This window comes from Bacillus rossius, chromosome 1 (assembly GCF_032445375.1).
Source record: "Bacillus rossius redtenbacheri isolate Brsri chromosome 1, Brsri_v3, whole genome shotgun sequence".
Classification (NCBI taxonomy): domain Eukaryota; kingdom Metazoa; phylum Arthropoda; class Insecta; order Phasmatodea; family Bacillidae; genus Bacillus; species Bacillus rossius.
Window position 1 is genome coordinate 294,728,334 of NC_086330.1, and position 24,054 is coordinate 294,752,387.

Genomic DNA, 24,054 nt, shown 5'->3' on the forward strand with positions numbered 1-24,054 from the left:
TCTAACTTTTATTTTTTCAGGTTGGTCAAGCCATTGCCCCAGGCCAACGAGAACAATGTGTAAATGAGTCTGTAAATATGTCGTGTGTAAATATGTGTTGTAGAGATCAATAAATACCATTTAAATGTAAAATACATTTTCATTTCCTTGTCTCATCAGTGGTGATTTATAATAACTATTTTACTTCTTCATGGAAATGTTTTTATATGGCCTGTGGTTTTTCGTAGCATGTTTCCTAAATCAATATATATATATATGTATATGTGTGTTTTATATATAGTAGCTATGTGAACTATACAAATTATAATGATGGTTTTGAAACTAATATTCCAAATAATTTGTCACATTAACTTAAAAAAATCTTGTGTTTATTTTACATGTAACATGAATATTTTTCTTCCTAAAATAGAAAAATTATTAAATCACTCTTAAATGTTAACTTGAACTATGTTATTAGTGCCAGTGCTTAAGTAAAACAAGTTGGGTTGTTCTTTCCTGTAATTACAGTACTAAAGTATTGCACATTCATTTAATATTGGTAAAAACAAATTGTCTAATATAATATATAATGTAGTTTATTTATTATTTTTGAGGAAGTAGATAATGTCTTTACTGTGATGATCAAGGCATACATAAGTTTACAAGCATGCCTCACAGTAGGCCTCTGCCTATCTTAGATCCTGGGTTGTGTACAAGCTTTCATTGTGTGTACTCATAATTGGTGGCATTGAACAAATATTAATTAAGCGCTCCAATTTACCATAAATTGTTAAATTATTTGCATAGATATTTCCTCTAATTTCAGTTTTCCCAGTTATTTTTTTCCAAACTACTCTCTTTTAAAAATAAATAAGTAATAAAAGTGTACTATAACCACCTAAAGTGTGTTACAGAAGGCACCAGAGGCAGTCATCACATTCATAGATTGTCAATAGTCTGCCGCCTCATTTATTTTACTTACTATCACTTGTTAGCTGAGATCGCAGGGTAGTGTGCTTTAAAGAATATTAAATAAATTTTTTTCCAACATTATTAGGAAATGTTCTTTAGTGCTTGCATTTACACTCTTACTAATGAACATTTTGGAATTTAATTCACACATAACTCAAAAATTATGTGATCATAAAACTTACAGTGTGGTTATTTACACTGTACCAAATGATCATTTGCTACACATGCCCCTCTGGGACGTCCCTAGGATTTCCCGCTGGGATGTCCTGCGGATGTACTGAAAACGTTGATTTCGTAGTCCCACGGATATCCCTGGGACATCATATGGATGTCGTAGGATGTCCGTGGGATATCCCAGACGTCCTATGCGGATATCCCTTGGATAACCCTGGGATGTCCCTGTGCTGTGTGGGTAGTCAAATGTTTTACAAATAGCTTAACACTTTTTGATCTTGGACCAAAGCACCTGGTTTAAAATTGCGTAGATATATAGAACTGTTTTGATAAACGGCCCACGTAAAAATTCTTCTTGTTTATGTGATGACCACTAAAATCTTTCTAGAATGTAAGGGTATTTTACTGAGAACGACAACACGGAGAAACGATGCAATAGTCATCCAGGACTTTGTAACATGTTTTGAAAATAGCTGTTCGTATTTTACCGGTAGATCATAACATCGCAACTTCAAATTTTGATATGTTCCTTGCAATGGCCTCAGGATGAGGAGTTTACATGAGACTGAAGCCAATTCGATTGTGTACGTGTATTCGTTCGACGTCATGATTTGATTTTCGAAACGTGATAAGATTTATATAAGTTATAGTGTGTCAGGTAAAAATTTAAATAAAATAATATAATATTGAAAAGTAATTATAGTAATTCTGAATGGGATGTAGTTGCCTTTAGTTTTAGTATCGTTATCATTGTATGTTATGCATATTAACTTATAACCTTGAAACAAAAAATTGACTCGAATACGCATCGGTTCTAATTGCAGAAATAGCTCATTTATAGAATATTCGAACCCAAAGAAAACGAAATCTAATGAATAACGTTGAATACGTCTCCTACTCCCGTCCTCAAACGAATCGACAATATATTAGTATATTTTTTCGCTACAATGTAGTTAGTGGTGTGTCATTTCTTGTAATTTTCGCGATTTTATTTTATTTCTCGTCTCAGTAGTCTAAGGCAATGCTAGTGCTACTAAAACCCCACTGCAAATCATCCTCACCATTGCCATCAAACTTAACAAGTAGTGGATGTGTTAATTGCCATTCGTTTATTATTAGACCGCGTGGTTAGTTCTGTGTGTGTGCAGGAACTCATTCATGTGACGATTTAAGTATCTTCTAATAACAAAGTATATTTCGGTGAAGCGTAAATGATCCATTTTTTATTACGTTGAAAATCTGCAAAATATTGCTGAAGTTCGTACATTGAGCACACAGTAAACAATTTCTGTCTAGAACGAGTATACATTTAGAATGACACGTTTCATCGAACAATCCAAGGATAATGTTGGTGCTGGGATGACGGTTTCTTACCAGAGGCCACGGCCGTCTTGAGGTGATGCGGTAACTCACAGGGCCACGATTCTTTTCGCGTAAAGTGTTTCACTCAAGTTTCTTTCGACTTTTGCGTGTACATGTCGTACGCGTCTTATGGTTCTGCCTACAAATTACAGATGTGTAGTGTCGTAGTAGCGATTGGCACAAGCATACAACAGACGTAACTTCATTAATACACGGTTAATTACTATGAAGCAGACCTGCAGAAGTGCGCGTAAGGCACTGAAACACACTGGGGCAAAATTCTTTTCGCGAAAAAAAATCGTAGACCTACTCGTGTATAAAGAATGCCTACTTTTCAAGAAATTTAGAAATCTTACACCCCCGCATGAAATAGTGTGTTTGACGACTTACGTAGAATACTATTTTGTCTTCATACATGTATATAAACTAGGTTTACTTGAAACCTTGGTAATGGGCTACTGGATCAATGAAGCTGTGAGAGATATATGTATACCTGTATCGGAACTGAGCGGACTCGTGTAGAGCGTGTACCGAACAAGGGAAGAAAGAGCCAAGCCGCCGCGCCGTACCATGGGACACTTGTCCGGCGTCTGGGAGTTCATTCTCAGCTACTCTCCCAGGATGACTAAGTTCCCGGAAAATGTGGCAACACTGTAAGCAGGTAGCGGAGCGATGAGGAGAAGAGGAGAGGGGAAACAACCAACCACTCGCGAGCGCACGATTCAAGGTCAGAGAACAGAGCGATACACCCTCCAGGTTTGACTCTTTCTCCTCGAATGACCGCTTCTAGCAGCTACCCCCGTTCATATACAAGCTAGCGGAGCAGTGTTGCCAACCGTAGCATAATTATGCTAAATGTAGCAGAATTTGTTATTGCTGTAGCATGTAGCATATGAAGCCAGTTATGCTACGCAAAAGTAGCATAATTTCTTTATTTCAGAAAAAAATGAACTGTAAAGAATTGAATTCAAAAGCTACAAATGTAACTAAATACAGTAGATAACACAGTTTCGGTGCTACATGCAAGGACTGGGATCTCTGATCACACAGCCACACACACTGCTATCTTTCAGCGACGTCTTGAAAGCGGTATCGTTCGTAGGGAACTGATGATTACTTCCACGATCAATGGAACACTTCTAACAAGACAAACAGTGAAGATGTCTGGATGCTGTACAGGTTTCACTCCAACCAAAAGCATGGTTGGCCGCATGAAAAACACATCTTTGTATCCCAGGACCAGTACTTTGACTTCTGCGAATGTGCTAAATTCTGCTGACGACAGCAGTACAGAGGATGAAGCTCTTCCTTAGCTGTATTTAGCTATTAATGTGTGTGTGTGTGTGTGTAAAGAAAAACAGCTTGGACTAAAAAGCAAATGGATATTAATTTATAATAATGCATATTATAATAATATATGTGCAATATTAAGTTTTAGCAAATTTTAACAGCTTTATTATTTTGCATCGTAAAAGCAATGTTTTCTACTTCAATAAAAAACTTAAAAGAAAATTGGTTAAATGTAGCATAATTTTTCTCAAAATAGCATATTTCTTTCTGAGTTGTAGCATAAATATGTTTCAAAAGGTTGGCAACACTGAAGCGGAGTGGCTAGGAACATCACTTCGGCCCCCACTATCGTCCTGTAACGGTAGAATTAAAATCTGAAAGAGTGATGATTTTTCATACGTGAACCGCGCCCTTAAGTTAGGATATAATGTCTCCATCAGTCTATGAATCCATCAGTTTTTAGTTCCATAATTCATTGGCTCCAATAGTCATTGGCTCCATTAGTCATTGACTCCAACAGTCTTTTGGCTCCAACTGCCTTTTGCTTCAATAGCTCTAATGATATTTGGCTTGAATGCTACGAGTATAAGATACTATGAGGCTACGAGGCTACGAGTATAAAAGGATCTAGCTGGTTACGAGTTATACATGGCTGCGAGACTGCATGGCTAAAAGGCCGCGTGGCTACGAAACTACATGTCTATGAAGCTACAAGGATACAAGTCTACTCGGCTCCAAATAACTGCAAGGCTACATCGCTACAATACAACTTGACTACAAAGCTTCAATTGTACGAGTCTACAAGACTCCTCAAACTGCCTACGAGTGTATAAAGCTTCAACTACTCCAGCAGCAATATGTTATAAGATTACAAGACTACTTGTTTACGTAGCTACAAGTCTACGAGCCTACTTGGCTACGTAGCTAAAAGTCTACGAGGCTCCAAGACATCATGACAACGCGACTACGAGCCATGAGGTTATGAGACTACGTGACTACGAGTCTTTTAGTTTACGAGACTGCGAGGCTACAGAGCTAAGAAGTTTCTAGAACACAAGTTTACGAGACAGCGAGGACTACAAGTCTACATGAGTACTTGAATACGTATCTACAAGTCTACAAGTCTACAAGGCTCCAACTTCTGCATCTGTCTTCGGATGAATTTTCTCTTTGGCTCTAACAGCTCCAAATGCTCCAACAGCTCCAACAGCTCCAAATGCTCCAAAGGTTCATAGCTCCAACAGCTACAAATTATTCCAAAGCTCCAACAGCTACAAATTATTCCAAAGCTCCAACAGCTCCAAATGCTCCAACAGCTCCAAAGTTCCATCAGCTACAAATGCTCCGACTGTCTACGGATCCATCAATCAATGATGTCAAAAGTATTTGTCTCCAAATAGTTATAGGCCTTGCACTATTTGACTACAAGACCAAGATGCAACGAAGCAACGATACTACAGAACTGCTTGTATATATGAGTACTTGACTATGAAGCTACACATCTACAAGGCTCCAATTGCCGCATCTGTCTTCGATGGAATTTTCTCTTATGCTTCAACTGCTCCAACAGCATTATGTTATCAGTAGAGACCCGGAAATTTCGCGGATTCATTTAGTCGCAAGCTATAATGCAAAATTCACACTCTCGTACTGTGTTCATGATTGGGCCGCAGTTGTTTGGACACGCCCGTCTACGACCGTGAGCCAGAAATGCCCAGTTAGGAGAGAAGTAAGCGAATCAGGTAGTGCCAAATAACAAGGATAAAAACATTCTCGCTAAGAAATCAACCAATGGGAAAGTAAACATGGATCAAGCACACCTATAACATTGAATTATATCCTAAGGCCAGAAGAATCCGCGAAATTCCGGGTCTTTAGTTAATAGATTACAAGGCTACTTGGCTACGTAGCTACAAGTCTACGATACTCCAAGGCATCATAACTACGTGACTACGAGCCATGAGATTACGAGACTATGTGATTGCGAGTCTACAAGGTTACGTGATCGTGAGGCTATAGGACTACGAAGTTTCCAGAACACAAGGTTACGAGTCTGCGAGGCTACAGTACTACGTAGCTAACAAGACACGAGGCTACGTGGCTACGAGACTACTTGGCTCTATCTGACTACAATAGCATTCAGTGGTGTGAGTTTATTTATCGCATGCAAAATAATCTGTTTAAAGTAGTGTCGATTATTGTCAACAGATGAAACCACATGTTGCTTACAGGTAAATATTAACTAGTTCTTTTATGTGGGATGCGGGATGCTCACTAACGATCGCAAAAGAAGGATGTCTTCGCTAGACACCAAGGAGAAGGAAGTTCGTCTTGCATGTTAGTGCTTCACAGATTTCTCATGGTGTATTATTTGACCGAGTAATGGTTGTTTATTTTTTTAATTCCACCTGGTACAAAAATTCCAACTGCTGATTTACTAGCAGAAATTCACGAATTAAATTTAACTCAAAATAAAATGTCATGACTCATTAGGTAAAAAATCCTTCATGCAGAGACGGGTAATCAGAATAGACAGAAGCACTTGAAGAAACCACAGGAATTATCAGGAGCACACGGAGAAAACCATCATATTATTGACAAGAAAAATCGGGAGCACTTGGAGAAAACCGCCACACGTTTTCTTTGATATCATAAAATTACAAAAAAAAATTATTAAATAAAAATTAATTAATGAAAAATTTAAATTGAAAAAAAAATTCAAAAAAATACATCAAATTCTGGCTTGGACTATAACTCTATCCTTCCTCAACAATGAGAAGTTTACAAGCTAGGAAAATCTGTTTAAGTTTGTATTTTTGAAATTTTGGACGTGACATCTAATAAATCGATGAACGCCGGCTGCACGCACGAAAAAGTGTCCCACTACGGATGTCCCACTATGGATGTTTCCTGTTTGCTCATTGTACGCATGTGTGGCATCTCTCTTCCACTCGATTGGAACAACCATCGATTGACTTTTCAATCATATTTTCGTCGTTTGAATTATTAATATTATGTAATTTAACGATCGTCCACGGGTTTTTTTTTAGCACAATCGGTACGGTTATTTAAAAGTAATGTTGAATATTCAAATATGTTTTGAACCAACAATGGTGTTTTACAGTTACACATAATAATTCAAATTACACCCAGGATCTTTTGCACAATGTTATAAAAAATATTGTAATTCATTATAAATAAGTTTGGTGTATTTAGGATGCGTATTTTTTTTATAAAATCGTGTTATAAAAACGAAATAATATTATTCCTTTACCGTGAACAAAATTTTTAAAAAATAAATATATAACATCTGAAACTATTATTTTTCAAGTATGGCCTCGTGGCCGTGAGGTCAGAATCGCTTAATTCCAATCGTTCGGAAGTGCGTGTGAACTGTGCCACGATATCACAGCGATTTTCGTGTAAAAAGGAGAATTTTTGTAAATATTTCGTGCAAATCGTGTATTGCGATCACCTGCGCATGATTGTGAATAAAGGTAAGGCTCGGCTTTGCAGATTCTTCAAGTTATCGGTGTTTTAATAACTCGTTAATGTATACTAACAATGAGTATTCGGAAAAACATGTGCAAAAACAAAACACTAACGAAAATGCATTTAGTTCAGAGCAGTGCTTCACTCTAGGCGAAAACAACATGGCAACTGGCCCAGTTTTGCCTACACCTTCGTGTTTGCCTACAACCCGAGAAATAATTCACAAAATGGCCTATTCTTCTACATTTAATTCTAATTTAAACCAAGCTAACATTTACGAACTTTATTGCCCTGCAAAGAATGTGTGTGTCACCCCCGAGTGGGTATATTTATATCTAAATAACCTATTTTATCTGGACTCGAATGTCGATGACAATGTGATACTTCAACATGTGCACCTAAGAAATATTGAAGGTGATATTCCCCTAAAGCACTTATATATTATCAGTTACATAAACTCTTTTAAACCAAACAATTTCAGTATCGACGACGATATCCCTAATATTGTCTGCGAGACTGAATTGTTCCAGTACATAACACAATACCATCAGGCCCGGGAAATGATTGATCAGCTGCAAAATGCGTGCACAGCAGAACCCAGGGAAACCACACCACCCAGCAGCCCTACCAAGACAACAAACGACTGGCACACAGTGCCAAGAAACGACAAACAGAAGCGAGGGACCAGCACCAGCTCATCGCCAATAGGTAAGAGCAATCGGTTTGCGGTGCTAAGTGAAGAAGAGGACGTTGTACGAACACCAATGTCACCGGCCCAGCCTGACATGCCCACCGATGTTGCCACTGCACCCGGACCTCCACCGCCTAGACGGCATCTGTTGCCGCGACCCCCTGACGCTGCTGCGAATAAGCCCCAGCGGGTACCGGTGCGCACCCAACGGGTCATCCCAAAGCTGCCCATGCCGCCCATTTATGTGAAGACTGGTATGAACCAGGCCTTCATGAAGCATAGAACCGCCCTGACCAAGCTGCTTAAACACAATTATGCCATTCGCACCAACAACTTCCAAATGACCATCCGGACAGAGACGTAGAAGGACCATGAAAGGCTCCTGCAGTTCCTCACAGAAAAGAACTTTGAACACTTCACGCACCCCAGGGCCGACCAGAAGAACTCCAGGTTCGTCGTCAGGGGCCTGGGGGTCGACTACGACACCGCGGAGCTCAAGGAGCAAATTTGCTCCCTTGGGCTGGCGGTGGACAGCATCAAAAGGATGGACCACCGCAACCCTTCGGGGGAGACCATCCCCATCTTGCTGTACCTAGTATCCCTGCGGGGTACCATCCAGTTGTCCACAGTCCTGGGCCCACACAACCTGGACCATATGGATGCCAGATTTTAGGCATACCGGGGACAGCGTGAACTGCAGCGCTGCGTGAGATGCCAGCGCCAGAATCACTCCAGCTTCTCCTGCTCAATGAGGGCCAGGTTTGTGAGGTGCCCGGGGGATCACCCCTCCACCGAATGCCCTGCACCTGCCACCACCACGCCAACCTATGGAAACTGCCTGGACCACAAGGTACAGGACAACCAACATCTCGCCACTTCCAGGGAGTGCCCGGTCCGGATGGCGCTGCTCCAGACCAAGGTAACCCCGTCAGCGCAGCCCAGGAGACCGCCGCCCAACTCTGCAGATACGTTCCCCAACCTCAAACCACCAAGTCTTTTGCAAGTGCCCTAAGGTCATTCACAGCTCAGCCTACAGCAGCTCCACCTCTTCTCGACACACCCATTCATGCTCCACACATTCTGCATGCACCCCCCCCCCTAAAGCTTCAGCTCCGCCAGCCACACCCAAGCCAGCCCCCACCTAAATCTCAGCAATCTAATGTGGAACCCACCATTTTCAGGGAATTCGCAGAGTTAATTTAATTAGTAAAAGAACTAAACTTGTTGAAGTGGGTTCCATTTTTCCTAGATGCCGTCAGGAAATTTAAATCAGCGCAGACCAATGACGAGACGTGCACAGTGATTTTCTCCATACTCACTGCACTAGTCAATGCCCTCCCTTAAATTTACAGTCTGGATTAGCAACTCTGTTACAAACAAAACTGTCGAGTTCAACCATTTCATTTCAGCTCACAAACCAGGCCTGGTCTTCCTGGCGGAAACCTGGCTGAGATGGAGACACTAGAAACCACAGACAACTCTGCTTCCACCAACCACATTTTCAAATACAAATTAGCTGACTGGAAAAAGTATCGAACAGATATGTACCAGCAGCTAGACCTGCAACGAAAGCCCGCACAAAGGAGGAACTTGACCAACATGTTATTTACTTTGCTGACACCATCATCACCTCAGCCGCACTGCACATCCCCAAGGTTAGGCCTCACCACCTTGGGGTCCCATTCCCCAAAGACATCAAGCACCTCATTTCATCCCGAAAAAAGGCCAGGAGCCGGTATCAATGTACCCGCATGCAGCCGGACAGGGACGACTACAATGCACTGTTCCGACAGTGTAGAGTGGGCATCGCTGAATGGATGACAGTGGGCGAGGTCAAAAAGCTCCAAACACTGTCACTGGCAAATGGCTCGGTGTGGCGCTTTGCACACAGTGTCCGCTCTGCCAGGTCAGCGATCCCGCCCCTGGAGGCGGACAGTGCCATGGCGGAGTCGGGGACTGACAGGGCTGAGTGCCTGGCTGACCACTTTGACAAATCTTTCACACCTGCACCAGTACCACCTCACCTCTCTAAGCTACCCGCCCACTACCAATCTCCCCCACCACCTGCACCTGGTGTGCTCAGGCTTGCCACTCCCAGGCAGGTGAGAAAGGAGATTGACCGGGAGCGCAACAATGCTGCCCCAGGCCCGGATAAAGTCACCCAAGCTTTCTCAAATCCATTTCATTCAAAGCACATATATACCTCACCAACATAATAAACAGCATCCTCATCACTGATCACTACCCACACCCATGGCGCGAGGCCACAATAGTGCCCATATTTAAGGGGAAGGGCAAGGCCAGCTGGCCGGCATCGTACCATCCCATATCACTGTTATCTGTCACCTCAAAAATAGCGGAGCACAGAGTGTTGGCCAGGTTTGATGTGGAAGTAGCCTGCCTACAACCACTGCCAGAATTCCAGTTTGGTTTCCGACGACATCTATCAACCCAGCACGCATTATCTCATGTCACCTACCAAATCACCTTTAACTTCACCCAACAGATCCATACCGGCATGGTGTTACTAGACCTGAGTTTTGCATTCGATACAGTCCACCACCAGGCCCTAATCCTCAAGCTAGCCTTTCTGGGATTCAACCCTGCACTTCGCTGCATCCTTCACTCTTTCCTGGAAGCCAGCACTCTCCATGTGCGGGTGGAAGGGTCCACATCATCCCCCAGAGACATCTCAGCAGGAGTCTCACAAGGGTCTACGCTCTCACCTCTCCTATTATCTTTGTACACCCATGACATCCCTAAGCCCCCCGAATGCACGATAGTCATGTATGCGGATGATACCGCGCTGATGGTACACCATCACGACCCCGTCCTAATTAAAGCCAGGCTGACCGCGGCCATCAACTCAGTTAATAATTATTTCCTATCCAGGGGCATTCTCCCTAACCCCACCAAAACAGAAGCAATTTTCTTCACCAGATGACGCCCCCGTCTACCACCAGCACTGTTTGTGAAATACCTCGGTGTGACACTGGACCACACACTGCGCTGCTCACCACACTTCTCGTCTGCCACTGCCCGGGCCTACCGCGCATACAACTCGCTTTCCACCCTTCTCCGCCCCCACAGCCCCCTGCCAGCCAAGGACAGAGTGCGCCTCTTCAAGTCGTACATTGTACCTATTTTGTTGTATTCATCCGTAATCTTCGCCCACGTACCCGACATCCGCTTCCACCAACTAAAAAATGCAATAAATTACTCAGATCAACACTCGGGAAATACAAATATGTAACCAATATACAGCTACATGCCCTCGCAGACACACCATCACCCAGACAACTTGTAATACAATACACAGACAACTTCTTCCGCAAAGCAGCACAACACCCGTCCACAATCATACAAAACATAGGAATCCACATTACACACCCATACCCCCACAAAATAATAATAGATTACCACCCAGGCAGACCACCGTGACCAGGCAGAAACCCGCCAACCATGGACACCACCCACAGTGCCAGTGCGTGTAGAAAAATGGACACCAACCATAGTGCCATTAGTGCTCGAGTTGAATTCTCATGTAATATTGTAAATAGTTCATAGTTCTTACCAAATTAACCAAATATTGTAAATTATCATTCTAATCTTATTCATTTAATTACTTGTTAAGTGTATTTTAAAATTAAGTTCATATGATGTAAGTGTAAATATGTTATAACTAAATATAGTGCTGAAAAAAGACATTGGGCAAACAAGCCCCCAGGACACTGCAAGAAGGTTTTTTAAAATTTCCTTCAAATAAACTGTATTTTCTGTTTCTGTCCATATTATATATAATGTAACAAATGTAAATTTTGGCAAAAGAGCACAGAGTGCTGGCATGTCAACAAATATTGTATAAAACACTGTAAAGGGTACTTTATGTAAAAAAAAAACTCTTGGATACGAATCTCTTGAATACTTCCAGTCCAAAGATTGTCGGTTCCAATCCCGGCAGCTGCGAAATTTTTTTTTTGTACTTGTAAAAATAAATACGGCGCACGCAATATTTCAAAAGTAATAAACATATTTTAATTAATAAATGCAAATAAAAGTACATTTATTAAATAAATTGTACATTTCATTTCACTAATTTGTATCCATATGAAATAGTGATAATTCAATAAAAAAGATTCAATTTAATTCATAAAAGTATGCAGAGGTAGATTTTATCACACAAAAGATAGAAAAATTAAAAAAAAATTTCTTCCTCAAAGAATATAATATTTTTAATGCCTAAATGGTTTTGGTTTCAAAAACCTATTATGGCTCAGTCTCGGACCGAATATGATATTTCCTTTTCTTCTGGATCAATTATTCATCAATGTTTTGTTATGACTGTCACGTTAAACTATCGTCCGTAAACCGACTTTACAGACAACCAATTTTTTTTTTTCATTTTAAATTTTTTATTAATTTATTTTTATTTATTAAATATACTTTTTTGTAATTTTATGATATCAAATAAAACATGTGGCGGTCTCTCCAAGTGCTCCCGACATTGCTTGTCAATATTATGATGGTTTTCTACGTGTGCTTTTGATTATTCCTGTGGTTTCTTTAAGTGCTTCTGTCTATTCTGAGAACCCCTCTCTGCATGAAGAATTTTTTACCTAATGAGTCATGACATTTTATTTTGAGTTAAAATTAATTCGTGAATTTCTGCTAGTAAATAAGCAGTTGGAATTTTTGTACCAGGTGGAATTAAAAAAATAAACAACCATTACTCGGTCAAATAATACACCATGAGACATCTGTGAAGCACTAACATGCAAGACGAACTTCCTTCTCCTTGGTGTCTAGCGAAGACATCCTTCTTTTGCGATCGTTAGTGAGCATCCCGCATCCCACATAAAAGAACTAGTTAATATTTACCTGTAAGCAACATGTGGTTTCATGTGTTGACAATAATCGACACTACTTTAAACAGGTTATTTTGCATGCGATAAATAAACTCACACCACTGAATGCTATTGTAGTCAGATAGAGCCAAGTAGTCTCGTAGCCACGTAGCCTCGTGTCTTGTTAGCTACGTAGTACTGTAGCCTCGCAGACTCGTAACCTTGTGTTCTGGAAACTTCGTAGTCCTATAGCCTCACGATCACGTAACCTTGTAGACTCGCAATCACAGTCTCGTAACCTCATGGCTCGTAGTCACGTAGTCATGATGCCTTGGAGTCTCGTAGCTACGTAGCCAAGTAGCCTTGTAATCTTATAACATAATGCTGTTGGAGCAGTTGGAGCAAAAGAGAAAATTCCATCAAAGACTTATGCGGCAATTGGAGCCTTGTAGACGTGTAGCTTCATAGTCAAGTACTCATGTATACAAGCAGTTCTGTAGTATCGTAGCTTCGTTGCCTCTTGGTCTTGAAGTCAAATAGCGCAAGGCCTAAGACTATTTGGAGACAAATACTTTTGACATCATTGATTGATGGAGCCGTAGGCAGTCGGAACATTTGTACCTGATGGAACTTTGGAGCTTTGGAGCTGTTGGAGCATTTGTAGCTGTTGGAGCTGTTGGAGCATTTGTAGCTGTTGGAGCTTTGGAGCATTTGGAGCTATTGGAACAATTTGGAGCTGTTGAAGCATTGGAGCATTTGGAGCTATTGGAACAATTTGGAGCTGTTGGAGCATTGAAGCTTTTTGGAGCGTTTGGAGCATTTGGAGCTGTTGGAGCATTTGAAGCTTTTGGAGCATTTGGAGCTGTTGGAGCATTTGAAGCTTTTGGAGTATTTGGAGCTGTTGGAGCCAAAGAGAAAATTCAGCCAAAGATAGATGCAGCAATTGGAGCCTTGTAGACTTGTAGCTTCGTAGTCAAGTAGTCATGTACACTTGTAGTCCTCGCTGTCTCGTAAACTTGTGTTCTAGAAGCTTCGTAGCTCTGTAGCCTCGCAGTCTCGTAAACTAAGTCTCGTAGTCACGTAGTCTCATAACCTCATGGCTCGTAGTCGTGTAGTCAAGATGTCTTGGAGCCTCGTAAATTAAAATCCTGAAATGATATTTTCTAGCCCTTGTACCATTTATTGAAGAGCTTGATTTTAATGAAACAGATATCTTATTTTCATAGGTAAATTAAAATCCTTAAATTGTATTTTCTAGCAGATATTTTGTAGATACGTAGCCAAGCAGCCTCGTAGACTTGTAGCTACGTAAACAAGTAGTCTTGTAATCTTATAACATATTTCTGCTGGAGTAGTTGAAGCTTTATACACTCGTAGGCAGTTGGAGGAGTCTTGTAGACTCGTAGAATTGATGCTTTGTAGTCAAGTAGTGTTGTAGCCATGTATCCTTGTAGCTTCATAGACATGTAGTTTCGTAGCCACGCGGACTTTTATCCATGTAGTCTCGCAGCCATGTATAACTCGTAACCAGCTATATCCTTTTAGACTCGTAGCCTTGTAGCCCCATAGTCTCTTAGACTCGTAGCATACTAGCCAAATATCATTGGAGCTGTTGAAGCAAAAGGCAGTTGGATCCAAAAGACTGTTCGGGTCAATGACTGATGGAGCCAATGACTGATGGAGCCAATGACTATTGGAGCCAATGACTATTGGAGACAATGAATTATGGAACTAAAAACTGATGGATTCATAGACTGATGGAGACATTATATCCTAACTTAACATTGACGATCACATCCTACCGAGTTAAATGTACATGAGAATGTACCTCCTTTTCGTTAAAAGAGCCTTTGTTTTGTAGAATGTGCTTCCAAATGTGCTGCCTTTTTGATGGGATTCTTGGTCCTCTTGTAAGCGTAAAAACATGTTACGCAGGTTTAATTGAATATAATTAGCTGTCGATGAAGAAGGTCGTGAGGTTCGGAAATAACTAGTCTATACGTCTGACATTGTTTATGACCCGGTATCGCGGTCCGAAGACGTTTGGCTTATATGTATGTGTGGCTTTGTGCATGAACGGATTAGAGGTTATTCTAAGTAACGAAAAACTATACTTTCATGTTAGGCTTATCGGCAACGTATTTAATTCGTCGAACATTGTCGTACATCGCCTTGAGTTTTATTTTTGAAGAGAATGATTTATGAACTCCATGAAAGGTAATGGAAAACAGAATATTTAATTTATTTGATATTTAGTTACACTTGTCACTGTTCAAGTATCGAACCGAGGACAGGAATCCATCGATTCAATATGTAAATTAATGAATGATTTTTTCAGTGTATTCTGGAATTTTTCCCGCATTTCTAGCTAAATAATAACACGATGCGAGAATGGCGCACAAATTACAAGATGGCGGGCACCTCAGTAATAATAAATGATTACTACACTCTAGCGGGTTAGAATAAAACTAGCATGATGGTAATGTGTTCTATAAGATGAGTACACACACACGAGATGGTGTCCTCCAGCAGACGAAAACAAGATGGTGGCAATGTCCTCTAGCAGGTGGTAGCTCCTGGTAGCATGTACTGAAAAAATTTTTCGGATCCATGATGGTCATCAAGGTCAAAGTAAAATTTCAAGGTCATGGTCAAATTTCAAGGTCAAAGTAAAATTTCAAGGTCACAGTCAAATTTCAATGTCAAGGTAAAAATTTCAAGGTCAAGATCAAATTTCAAGGTCAAAGTCAATGCCAACAGTCGAGGTAAATGGTGTGGTGAACATAGGTGACATCATAATCCTAAAAGAGGTTTATCGGAGGATGTAGACAATGATGCTTAAGCCTCTTGTAGTATTTTGAGTTTGAAAACGAGAAATTTTTCCTTAAATTGATAATTTTGGAGTAATTTTGAGTAATTTTTGAGGAGTTTTGAGGAATTTTTGAGTCCGAAATGGTCGCCATCACATCTTAATACAAGATGGTGGTTCGGCACCCGGCACCGGACCCTGGACCCTGTGCCCGGAGCCCCTCAAACTATTCTACTCTCTTGCTTTCAGATGTCGATGCACGAAGAGGACGAAGGAGAGAGGGGACTAATTAGGGACAGTTTTCAGCTGATATGCAATTCATCTGTATCTTTGATCATCCACCCAACAGCATCTCGCCAAACTCCTCAAAATATAAAAGCTAGAACGCAAGGTACGATTGCTAAACAAAATGAGCTTCTACAAAAGGCATGTTTATATTTATAAAACTCGGCGAACCCTGACAACAACATACCGACTATTGCCAAAGCTTGGGGAGAAAAACTACTTACTGTGGATGCCAAACAGAGACAGTTTGCTGAGAAAGCAATAAACGATGTGTTTTTGAAGCAAGCTTGGGCACTCTCCATCGCAACGCAGAAAAATTAATGAAGTATGTCAATGTTCAAGCACTCTAAGTACCACACAACCAGGAACAATTCGTGGTAGCAATTCATCCCTCTCCACATTTAATTACTGTTCTCCTACTCACAGCGGTAACCCATCACCACTGCTCATCAGTGATAACCTACCACAACTAACCAACAACCAACATCAGGATTTATCAGCAGCGACGTTTATCAACTCCTTCACAGATTGAGGATATTGAATTTTGATTGCCTCATGTGTTGTTGTATCATTTATACATAATTACTATCATATTTTGCTTTCGATTATTCAACATGCGTTTCCCTACTTCTACTGCCATACTAACTTCTTTTATATAGGTAGTGAAGAGGTTCTGTGGAATGGCAGACTGATATACTTCGGTAAGAAAGTATCTGGAAAATATATTAAAACACTTACCTTCATGTAATCTCGTAGGACATGAATAAGAGTTTCACACGTTTCAACTATAGCTTCGCTGATAGTTGCAAGCGACATGATGAGAGAGAACTTTAAATCTTCAAAATTTCTTCCTGTAGTAAGAACCTCAGGGTTAAGGCTAATCTCTCGTTAACAGGGATGCATTCCCTCATGTTTGATGTATTCTGCTTTCTCAAGAGTGATCCACCATCTGTAGTAATTTCATGAATGTTCTTTCTTTCATTCTGAAATAATTGTGAAAATCTTCCGCATCTGTCAATCTGATTTCCGTCAGCAGCCTCATATGAGAATATTCTTCACGTTTTTTCAACCACTCTTTCATCGATCGATTTAGTTGAACTCTACGAATACTTCCGATAGCCAAAATTATGGCTACACAACCTTTTTTTCGATTGTTCATGTTATAAAAACACACACCATCAAAATACACTAGGAAAGATACAATTTCACTTGTCCGAATGGTGGAAAACAAACATACTGAGCACATTTATTTATAAAATTATTGACAATACTATTGACCGTGTAGGGTATGGTGATATTGACGGCGGTACCCTCACGAAGTAAACAACTATATTGACAATACTGGTATTGTCAATAATATTGATCGTGTAATGGCCCTATAACGGGAAGCATTCATTTCACAGACGAGAGAGCTACACCTGAAGTTCCTTGAAGCTCATGCTCGGTTTTTTTCCCCGTTCTATCTCATTGTATAAACCGTTGTGGCATTAAATTTTGCGGTCGATTAGGATTGGTTAGCTACATTATAAATACTTTAAAACATTGTCGATGGTTGGTTATATTAGGTAAGTATAGCAACATTAAAATACCGTAAAATATTTTTATGGTTGCGTAGCAAATAACTTTTTGACGTGACAACGTCTAATAAATCGATTAACGCCGGCTGCACGCACGAAAAAGTGTCCCACTACGGATGTCCCACTACGGATGTGTCCTATTTGCTCATTGTACGCATGCATGGCATCTCTTTTCATGCTCATTGTAGGGCCTACGCATGCGTGGCATCTCTCTTCCACTCGATTGGAACGACCATCGATTTGACTTTTCAATCATATTTTCGTCGTTTGAATTATTAATATTATGTAATTTAACGATTGTCCACCGATTTTCAGCACAATCGTTACAGTTATTTAAAAGTAATGTTGAATATTCAAATACGTTTTGACTTTTGAACCAACAATGGTGTTTTACATTTACACATAATAATGCAAATTACAACCGGGATCTTTTGCAAAATGTTTTAAAAAATATTGTAACACATTATAAATAAGTTTGGTGTATTTGGGATGTGTATTTGTTATAAAATCGAGTTATAAAAACGAAATAATATTATTCCCCTACCGTGAACAAAATTTTTATAAATGTATATATAACATCAGAAACTGTTAATTATCGAATATGGCCTCGTGGGTGAGCGATCAGCGCAGGGTTGCCAGACGTACGACTATAGTCGTACATGTACGACTATTTCGTAGTTCGGTACGACGTACGTCTGAACATAGGGTCGTACACCTATTTGTACGACTATTTTGAAATTTTGGTGGTTAAGATGTTATGGTAAAATATTTTGGTCTCATAAACACAATATATGCAGTTCTAAAGAAGCCAAAATCGAAAATTGTAATGAAATCGATCTGAATGTTAATCCAATTCAAGAAACAATCGATAGCTTCATTATAATAGTTGAGAGGAATGACAACAGAATGCACATAAATCAATATCATATTGGATACATTATTAAAATATGTGTGATATTCTGTAAGTACCTATCATCTTTGGAACAGAACGAACAATTTAAGAATTTAACAGGTGTTTACATTGTTTGGTAAATATGAGTGACGCAGAAGATGGGCTAAGTTCGCCACCAAAAAAGGTGTGTATTCAGCAAAGTGCAGGTAAACACAGGGCTCAAAAATTTAGAAAAGAGTGGTTGTCTGAAACAGAATTTAAAGAGTGGCTGTTACCTGTACATGGAGACGAATACAAGGCTAAGTGTAAATTTTGTGGGATAACACTTGTTACCGAAATAAGTAACTTAAAGCGGCATGCAACCGGTGGGAAACATACAGCACTTAGAATGTCTGCTACTGTTAGACAAACATCGATTTCTAGATTTATTGCAGCACCTAAAGTTGATTTAGACAAAGAAGTCGCATCTGCTGAAATAAAACTTTCGGCATTCATTGCGGAGCACAATGTTGCTTTTTCTGTTGCAGACCATCTCACAGCTGTCATAAAAGATATCTTTTCTGACCATAAAATTGCACAGAAATTGACTCTTAAACGAACAAAAACATGCAGTATTGTAAATAATGTAATAGCTGCCGATCATAAGGAGAAGTTGGCGAATAAATTAAAGAACACCAAATTCAGCATCCTTACAGATGAATCAACAGACATAGGGACAATAAAAATGTCGTGCATAGTGGTAAGGTACCATGATTTCCAGTCTGGAAGGATAGAGAGCAAATTCTGGGAACTAAGAGAAATTTTTGACTCTTCAAATAAAGTTGTGTGCGCCAGTGCAGAAAACCTGTTTCGTGGCTTGGTTGCTTCAATCACAGAGTTTGGAATTCCGTTGGAAAATGTGATCGGATTTGGAGCAGATGGATGTAATGTGATGATGGGTGAACATAATTCAGTATCATCTCGTCTCAAAGAAGCTTGTCCTGGGATCGTGGTGGTTAAGTGCATTTGTCATTCGGCACATCTGTGTGCTAGTGAAGCATGTAAAGTGCTTCCTCGGTCTTGTGAAGATATGGCTCGTGAAATATACAATTTCTTGAAGAGCAGTGCTAAACGACAGAGTGAGCTGAAAGAGTTTCAAACATTTCTTGACATGGAACCTTTGAAAATGCTTCATCCCTCGCAGACCAGGTGGTTGTCTTTGGTGGCAGTTGTTCAACGCATTTTGGAGCAGTGGGATGCTTTGAAATTGTATTTTACAGACTGTTGGTTGTCACAGAGACTCTTAAGTGCAGAAAACATCTTCAATGCACTTCACGATCCTTTTTTGAAACTGTATTTCATGTTCCTTTCATGGGTTCTTCCGAAATTCACAAAATTCAACGAATTTTTCCAGACGAAGAATGTTGTTATTACAGAACTACATACCCAATTAAGAGATCTCTATACTGACATTCTCCTTAGTTTCATGAAAAGGGACTATGTCATGAAAACACCACTCGAGGAAGTCGATCCTGCCCTGGAAAAGTATCATCTTCCAGACACTGAGATGTATTTAGGAGTTAAAGTCCTGCAGCACATTGATAAACCAGAAATCACTTCCAAGCCCGATATTCGCTGTCATTTCTTTCACAGGTGTAGAACTTTCCTCACGGTGAGTTGAATCACTTGCAAGCCTCATCGTTATTTAATTTTAATTTTTGTAACTGAAATAATGATAAATGTTTGTCATAATTTTTCAGGTTGCTGCGCAAGAAATAAGAAAAAGATATAATATGAATGATCCGGTTCTGTCGAAACTTAGCTACCTGCAACCTAAAGCAGCTCTTTCACCAGTATTCAGGGTTAACTGCCCTTCCCTTCTTCCACTAGTAAAAGTAGTCCCAAGAATTGTTTCTTGTGATGATGATGCAATTTTACAGCGTCTTGATGATCAGTGGAGGGAGCTTCCATTTTCAAGGGCAAGGCTTCCAGAAGATATTGATGATGTAAACAGTCCTGACATTTTCTGGAATATGCTTCTGAAACCAAGCTGTGACACACAAGAAGCTCATTTCAAAGAATTGGCTACATTTGCACTTCATGTGCTTAGTCTCCCGCACTCTAATGCAGACTGTGAAAGAGTCTTCAGTCAGGTATGAAAATATATGCATCATAAATAACTATTTTGTTACCTACTGTTCTTATTTTAAAATTTGAGTTTTTGTTAACTGCAATATTGTTAGAAAAATATAGCATGTGTATTTACTTTACAGGTAAATCTAGTGAAAACCAAAGTACGAAATCGCCTCCTTCCAAAAACAGTGAACGGAGCTTTGCTTGCTTCCGAGTGTGTGAAGGAAAGTGGTACCTGTGCATTGTTTCGCCCTACAGCTGAAATGTTATCGCGCATGACATCAGCAAACTTGTATGCATCCAGTGCACCAGAAAACGATATTGTGGATATTCTCTTCGAAAAGGATGACTGAGTTGTTAAGAAAATTGTTTTTTTTTTCTTTTTTTTTTTCAACTTAACATGTGTTAATTTTGGTGTAGTTTTTTTCCTTAGTGTAATTGTTTCCATGTAATTTTTTTCCTTCACGATCGTGTCATGCCAATAAAATACTACCAAAATGAATAGCAAAAAAATCGCCGGATAAAATAAAAGTTGGTACTCATTAACGTTTTATTTTAAAAATTATAGTATGTACGACTATTTGCTCCAATGTACGACTATTTCTAGTCTTCGGTACGACTTTTGGAATGTTGCAATCTGGCAACACTGGATCAGCGGCGCACCAGTTCTCGTCCGATCAACGAGTCGCGCGCGAAAATCGGTGCCGCGATTTCGCTTATTTACGAGTTTTTAGTGCCGCGAGTGCTTTAAAACTGTGTTTATATTGTGCAAAAAGTTAAACAACATGTTTACAAATAAACGTGAGTACAGGCATCGCTTTTTAAATTAATTATCTGTGTTTGCAAAGTTCGAGTGTATATGTACCAAAACAATAACATTGGAAAATCCATAGAGAATGCCTGCCATAGAGCGACTTTTCCGACAGGGTGCTTTCCCATATCGAAACCAAATACTAACAAATTAATTGAAGCTGCAGATACCAAGATGGCCAACTCTTGCGACAACCTCGGCGCGCGCCCGCGCATTCAACACGACAAGATGGCGCCCAATGATATTCAATGTACGAACTTTTTTGCCCTGCGTTAAACGATGTTGTTGATAACTCAAATATTTATTTCCTTTTCGGAAACTACTATTACCTAGGACAGTCAGGAGAAACTTCATGCCTTTTCTTAGTGCACATAAGAAAACTGGAATACGAACCTAGTTCAACTCATCCTTTCGTTATTTGCCATGCAGATGAAATAAACACACGTAAATTTAAACTAGGTGAAAAAATACCAATCATCGGAGGTAACCAAGAATACCTGGAGTATATAGACCGATATAATACACAACACTATTCCCCGGAATCAGACGCATCTGATAACGAGACTGGCATGGAGTACGACTGCCGATTCTCCACCCCATCTCCCACACCCCGAGACAACGCCTACAACTGGCATTCTGTCCCCAAGGGGGAAGGTACAAAGAGGTCCTCAGCGCACCTTTACACCAGCCCGCAATCCAACAGGCTTGCCAAAACAAACAGATACAATGCGCTGTTGGGACTGCCAGATAGCGACGCATCACCACAGTCGCCACCTGGAGCACCCAGCAATGGCAACACTGCTCCCACAGCACCACCTCAACGACAGCCCTCACCTGCAGCCAGTACAAGGACCGAACCGCTACCGTCCCCCACGGCGGCCAGTGCCAGCAGTGCAAGACCACCGCCACCACAGACCGATGGCACCCAGGGGGTGCAAGTTAAGCTTACGATGCCCCCGATAACAATCAAAACGGGAATGGACAAAGCTTTTCTCCAGATGAAGCCAGCACTAAACAAACTTCTCAACAACAACTACCAGATCATTGTCACCCGTCATAACGTTAAAATCAGGACTGCAACCAGCGAGGCCTACAAAAATCTCCTCATATTTCTAAAGGAAAGGAAATTTGAGTGTTACACCCACTCAAGGCCAGACCAAAAGAACAGTCGCTTTGTGGTCCGCGGCCTTGGGGTAGACACCTGCACAGAAGAACTCAAGAACCAGATACACGCCATGGGACTGGATGTCGCCACTATCAAGAGGATGGACAGGAAGACTCCAGAGGGAGACCCCATCCCTGTCCCCCTGTTCCTCGTTTCCCTGAATGGCACCACACAGCTGTCGGCGGTCCTGGCCCGCACACTCTGGGCCATGTACGAGTGCAGTTCGAGGCCTACCGGGGCCAACAGGAGCTGCAGCGATGCGTAAATTGCCAGCGCTGGGGGCACTCGTCCTACTGCTGCGACATGCGTGCCAGATGTGTGCGCTGCCCAGGCGACCACCCATCCACTGCCTGCCCAAGGACCAGAGAGGACACCCCAACATGTGTAAACTGCTTGGAGCACGGCCAAGCTGACCAGTCACACATTGCAGCTGCCAGCATCTGCCCAGTCAGGCTGGCCATGCTCAGCACCAAGGTACAGAAGCCCACACAGCAACCCACCACACAACACACAAACACACCACACCCAATTTCCCACCGCTGCACCCACCACGGAACACATTTGCAAGCACGCTGAAAAATTTCTAGGCACAAACACCCACACCACCACCACAGCAACCAGAACAAACTCAAGCCCCAAACCGCGACACCCGCGCACCACCAAACTTAACAGCCCGCCAAAGTAGAAACATCCCTCCACCAAATAAAAATCAAATGCATAACATGGAACCCAACCTTATTGGAGAACTAACAGAACTTATAAAGATGATAAAAGAACTAAACTTACTAAAATGGGTTCCCTTCTTCCTTGACGCCACCAGAAAGTTTAAATCAGCGCAGAACTACGACGAGAAGTGCACAGTCATACTCTCAACATTCTCTGCCCTTGCTAATGCCTTCCCTTGAGTTCATTGTCTGGAATAGCAACAGCATTGTCAACAAGACCGCACAGTATAATCACCTCATCTCATCCTACAAACCAGATCTGATATTCCTGACAGAAACCTGGCTCAGGGCTGGCGTTCCGCTCGTGATACCAGGATATGTGGCTCACCGGGCTGACCGATCGGATGGTGTACACGGAGGTGTGGCTCTTCTTGTGCGTCAAACCCTGTCGCACCATAGGCGATAAACACCACAACTGCAATATGTGGAAGCGGTGGCGGTTAGACTGCACACGAACCCCACACCTCTCACTGCCGTGGCCCTCTACATTCCACCAACCACTCCACTCCCGGTAGAGGACCTCACCAGCCTCCGCCGGCTTAACTCGCGTGTGATCCTAGCAGATGACTACAATGCTAGGCACACCTCCTGGGGCTGCCTCAGTAACAACAGTAAAGGTATTGCCCTACGCAAGTACCTTAATGAAACCACGCTAGCCCTCCATTACCCTGACAATTTTACCTACTACCCCTACTTCCACACTGGCAGCCCCAGTGTACTGGACCTGGTGGTTAGTACCCCACTACCAAGGGTCAACCCCCTTACTGTCAGCACCGCCCTGACGTCAGACCACCTCCCCGTCATAGGGACACTAGACACAACAGTCACCCCCACAGTCACAAACCTCATCTTTAACTACAAGCTGGCTGACTGG